Source organism: Hyperolius riggenbachi, chromosome 1, assembly GCF_040937935.1.
Source record: "Hyperolius riggenbachi isolate aHypRig1 chromosome 1, aHypRig1.pri, whole genome shotgun sequence".
NCBI classification, from domain to species: domain Eukaryota; kingdom Metazoa; phylum Chordata; class Amphibia; order Anura; family Hyperoliidae; genus Hyperolius; species Hyperolius riggenbachi.
The window spans coordinates 90,486,091-90,492,090 of NC_090646.1; positions in this window are offsets into that span (position 1 = coordinate 90,486,091).

Sequence of the window (6,000 nt, forward strand, 5' to 3'; positions counted from 1 at the left end):
ACCTCCTCAGGCCAAATAAAGTGCTGTTGTGGTCTAATAACCGCATTTGGGGCGCTTCTGTTGTGGTGTTTTAAGAGTTTAGGTGAGGTCTCATGGTCCACATTTAGTACATGAAGAGTCTAATTCAGTTAAAATGATCACCTTCCTCCGACAGAGGATTATACTTCAGATCTGTTGTTTTTGTGGCTACACTTGTTATGGGTGTGATCATGATGGCCACACATTTTATGACCCTTGTGAGATGGGCCCCAAGGCTGTGAAGGGCACCAAGGGGAGGCAAGGGAAGGTGTTAAGGGGCCCCATCAAATGTTTTGCTGGGGGGGCCCATGAATAGTAGTAGTTACGCCACTGGCTGCCATATTTATTTTCTATAAGGGCTCGTTTCCACTATCGCGAATCTGCATGCGTCCAACGCATGCAGATTCGCACATGTAATGCAAGTGAATGGACCTGTTTCCACTGTAGCGTTTGCGTGGTGCGTTTTTATGAGCGGTGAAAAAACGCACAAAAGAGCCAACGAATTCGCCTGCTAGTGGAATGCATGCGAATCGCCGCTAATGTATTTAATAGGGAAATCGCATGCGTTTTTGTACGCGTTATTTTACGCGATTACGCATGCGATTCCGCATAGGAACCAATGTAAATTACACAGGCAGTGACATGGTTAAAAACGCACATAGCCTAACCTATGCAAAATCGCATGCGTAATCGCGTAAAATAACGCGTAAAAAAAAGCACCTGCATGCGATTTCTTCTGCGGTGGAATCCAGGCGATTCCGCACCGCTACAGTGGAAACGAGCCCTTATAGACATACGTTTAAATATTCCTATTTATAGACATACATTCAACTTTATACCTGAGTAGAGATGTAGCAAACGGTTCGCCGGCGAACGGTTCCAGGCGAACTTTGGTGGTTCGCGTTCGCCTGACAGCTGGTGTGGCAGAACTGTTAGCTCGCCAGCTATTACCATACAAGCTGGTGGAGTCGGAGGCTTTCCGTAAGTTTGTGGCCATTGGTACACCGCAGTGGAAGATACCAGGCCGCAATTATTTTTCACAAAAGGCCATACCCAAACTGTACCGTGCAGTTGAGAGGCAAGTGGTGTCATCTATTGCGAAGAGCGTTGGGTCAAGGGTCCACCTGACCACGGATGCCTGGTCTGCCAAGCACGGGCAGGGCCGCTACATTACGTACACAGCCCATTGGGTCAACCTGGTGATCGATGGCAGCAAGCAGGGAGTACGTGGCTGCGCAGCGGACCGACTTGTCACACCTCCATGGTTTGCAGGCAGGCCTCCAGCCACCTCCTCTCCGCCTGCTACCACCTCTTAGCTGTCGTCATCCTCCTCCTCCTCCTTGGCTGGTGCCGTGTTCTCCTCTCCAGCTACACAGCCCCCGCACCCCAGGGCCTATGCTGCATGCCAGGTACGACAGTGTCACGCAGTGTTAGACATGTCTTGCCTGAAAGCGGAGAGTCACACTGGAGCAGCTCTCCTGGCTGCTCTTAACAAACAGGTGTGGCTGACCCCGCACAAGCTTGAGATCGGCAACGTGGTGTGTGAGAACGGCAGCAATCTCATTTCTGCGTTGAATTTGGGAAAGCTGACACACGTACCCTGCATGGCACATGTGCTGAATCTGGTCGTGCAAAGATTTGTGTCCAAGTACCCAGGCTTAGAGGACATCCTGAAGCAGGCCAGGAAGTTGTGTGGGCATTTCAGGCGCTCTTACAAGGCCATGGCATGCTTTGCGGACATTAGGATAGAAACAACTTGCCGGTGAGACGCCTGATTTTCGATAACCCTGCTTATGTTCTCTCGCCTGCTAGACCAGGAGAAAGCCGTCACCCAGTACCTGTATCATTACAGTACAAGGACACAATCTGGGAGCATGGGGATGTTGTGGCCCAACAACTGGACACTGATGCGAAATGCATGCAGGGTCATGGAGCCCTTTGAGGAGGTGACCAAACTGGTGAGTCACGCTGAGGGCACCATCAGCGACTTGATCCCCTATGCCTACTTCCTGGAGCGTGCCGTGCGTAGAGTGGTGGATAAAGCTGTGGAGGAGCGTGAACGAGAACAGTTACAGCAGCAGGCGTCGTGGGAGCGATTTTTATCCGAACCCGATGTTTCCACAACACCTGCGGCAGCACAGAGGGGGAAGGAGGAGGAGTAAGAAGAGGAGTCGTGTGGGGAAGGAGAGGAGTCAGACTCTGATGATGATGATGAGGAAGGTGTTTCTGTGGAGGAGGAAGAGGTGGCAGAAGAAGAACAACCACGGCAGCCGTCACAGGGGGCTTCTGCTGCTCCACGTTCCCGTGGTATTGTTCGTGGCTGGGGGGAGGAAGAGGAGTTGCGTTCCATCACTGAGGAAGAGCAAGAGGTGATGGAGAGTACATCTGCATCCAGCTTTGTGCAGATGGCCTCTTTCATGTTGTCCAGCCTGTTGAGGGACCCCGTATCAAAAAAACTCAAGGCGAATGACCTGTACTGGGTGGCCACACTACTGGACCCTCGGTACAGGCACAAAGTGGCGGACCTGTTACCAACTCAACACAAGGCGGAGAGGATGCAGCACTTGCAGAACAAGATGTCGATGATGCTTTACAATGCGTTTAAGGGTGATGTGGCTGCACAACGCAATCAAGGTACCACTGGCAGTAACCCTCCTCCTCCCAAGTCCATGCAGGCGAGGATAGAATGCTCCAGCATTCTCAGGGTGATGTTGGACATGCGGACATTCTTTAGTCCAACTCCTCGCCATAGTCCTTCCGGATCCACCCTCCACCAACGCCTGGACCGGCAGGTAGCCGACTACCTGGCCTTGAGTGTGGATGTAGACACTGCGAGCAGCGGTGATGAACCCTTGGACTACTGGTTGCGCAGGCTTGACCTGTGGCCAGAGCTGTCCCAATTTGCCATACAACTTCTCTCTTGCCCTGCCGCAAGCGTCCTGTCAGAAAGGACCTTCAGTGCAGCTGGAGGCATAGTCACTGAGAAGAGAAGTCGCCTAAGTCACGACAGTGTTCAGTACCTGACCTTTATCAAAATGAATGAGGAATGGATCACTGAGAGCTACTGCACGACCGAAGACTAAGTCAGTCCCCACACACAGCATCTCTGCCTTCAGGCAGCTTGCCTTCTCCACCACCACCAACAGGGTCCAGGACTCTAGGCTGATTCCTGAATTTTTAAGGCCGCTACACTAATTTTTCTGGTGCGTGTACATGCCTGCCTAATTTTTCTGGCTGCACTGCATGTACATGTGCCCATTCTCCTTCGTGATCATTACCTTGCCATGGTGAAGGGGCTTGCGTATCACAATGAAGCAATGACCGCTGACTATTTGAGTGTCTCGGGTGGGGGTGGGACACAAAAGATAATAAGGTCATTGCTTCATTGTGGTCAGACCAAATTTGATCAGCTGGACAGTCACTGTTGTTCTATCATTGAGCTAACACAGCCCGGCGACCATACGGGCTTGAAAACTGCCAAGGCCTACACTTTCACCACGGTGCGCACCAGTTCACCACGGCCGTCACTATGCAAACAGCTGTTTGCGGTGCGTTACACAGTGAGTTTGGTGTGTCAGTGTGAAGCAGAACTCTAATTACACTCTCTGATTGATGTATACACATGCAAGATGTTTTAAAGCACTTTAGGCCTGCAATTTAGCATTCAATGTGATTTCTGCCCTTAAAATGCTGCTTTGCGTCACATCCAGATTTTTCCCCAGGACTTTGGCCATGTATCCCACTCCACCATGCCCCCCTCCAGGTGTTAGACCCCTTGAAACATCTTTTCCATCACTTTTGTGGCCAGCATAGTTTTTTATATTTTTCAAAGTTCGCATCCCCATTGAAGTCTATTGCGGTTCGCGAACTTTTCCGCAAACCGAACCTTCCGCGAAGGTTCGCGAACGGGGTTCGCGAAACGAAAATTGGAGGTTTTCGACATTTCTATACCTGAGTTTTCTCACAGGAGATGTTCTCACAGCATACCTTCTAAACCCCCAAAAGACAAGGAAATACTCCAAATATGTTTGAGGCCTCTTGCGCACTACATGCCATTTCGATTTGTTATTTTGATGCAATTTCACATCTGATGCCGATTTGCGATTTTTATTAATAGTGAGTGCTTTGTTTTTCCTGCGTTTTTCTTCTTGTTTTGATTGCATCCAGGGAAAATCGCAAATCGAAATCGCAAATCGGAATTGCAAATCGGATTTGCAGTGTGCAGGGAACTTGACTTTGCTTTTTGCCTGCTTTTTAGTACTTTTTCGATTGTTAAAGAAGATCTGTGCAGATCGAAAATGCCCCTGGGGAGTACTAACCTCGGGAGGGGGGAGCCTCTGGATCCTGTCGAAGCTTCTCCCATCCTCCTCCGTCCCACGGTAGCAGCGATAGAGCTCCCCGAATGGCTGGGTTGTAAATATTTACCTTCCCAGCTCCAGTGCAGGTGCAGTAGCGGCTCTCCGCTCAGAAATAGGCGGAAATTGCTGATCCCAGTTGGGTCTGCTCTACTGCGCAGGCGCAAGTCTCCTGCGCCTGCGCAGTATAGCGGACCCGGCTGAGATCGACTATTTCCGCCTATTTCCAAGTGGAGAGCCACAACAGCGCCCCCGCTGGAGCCAGAAAAGGTAAATATTGCATAGCCTGACAAATTGTTGGCTGTGCATTCAGTGGGCTGCAGTGAGACCACCGTGGGACAGAGGAGGACGAGGGAAGCCTCCATAGGATCCAGAGGCTTCCCCCTACTGAGGTGAGTACCTCCAGGGGAACTTTTTTTTATTACAGAGTCTATTTAAGGGCTCGTTTTCATATGCAGCACAGGAGCCATGCATTAGCGCAGCTCTGCGTTGCACGTGCCTACCCAGGGGCGGCACTTGTGATCCTATTCATTATAATAAATGGGACCACAGGCGCAATCACAAGATGCAGGCAACCATGTGCTGTGATTCAGTGGTGAATCGCAGTGCATGTATATGCAACATCAGACAGTGAGGATTATGCACTCTCTGATGTCCCTGCGATCGCGTTTCCATAAGCGCGGCTAAAATCACGCATATGGAAATGTGCCCTAAAGGTTAAAAGTGTTAACATAACATGAAAAATTTTACCTCTTGGGAGAAAACTCAGGTAAAAAGTTAATTAAACAGGCACCATTGCTCCTTGAAGTCAGCGTCTATCAATCTATGTATATTTCTGCATATCTGTCTATCTATCTAGATATAATTGGAGGTCTTGTTTAGAATAAAAGCTTACGGAGAATCATTTTATATTCCAGCTGTATAATTTATGTCCATAAACAATTCTAGTTGAAGAAAAAGAGGATGTCTTTAATAAAGACCTAAAAGTATGTTTAAGCATTTAGCAAACACCAATAGAATGTGTAGTGTTTAGAAGCAGTTGACTACACATAAAGAATCAATTACACATAAACTATTGATGGATATACAGTATGAAAGCAATGCATTTATTAATGAAACTCAGCAATAATAACATTGGTACTGAATAGATCCAAATGTGGCACAGCCACAATGCAAACGGAAAAGTGTGGTAAGCTCACTCTTATATCACTAATCACTAAGTGCTTTTTGAATATAACAAACACCCTGAGAACCCCCCATGAGGAGATGGGCTAGTTTAAAACCTGTTGGTTCTGTCAGATTTCTACTACCTATTGTAAGTGATAGCAACATAAGAGAAAAGGAATTTATGGCTCATTTTACACTGGAATAAACATACTTATTTGTTTGTGTTTACATGTATTTCAAATTTTACAATTTTCGCGGTAGTGGTCCTTTAATTTCTGTGTCTCCCACTCCAGCAAAGGGCCTCAATAACTGCTTTCCACCATTTCCTGTCCTGACTAATCTTGCTTATCTCAGTCCATGATGTCTTTACATTCTTTATTTCCTCCCCCCACTTCTTCCCCAAGTTGCATTTGACCTCCCGCTGATGTCACAGCTATGACTTTAGGTCTGCCTTAACCAG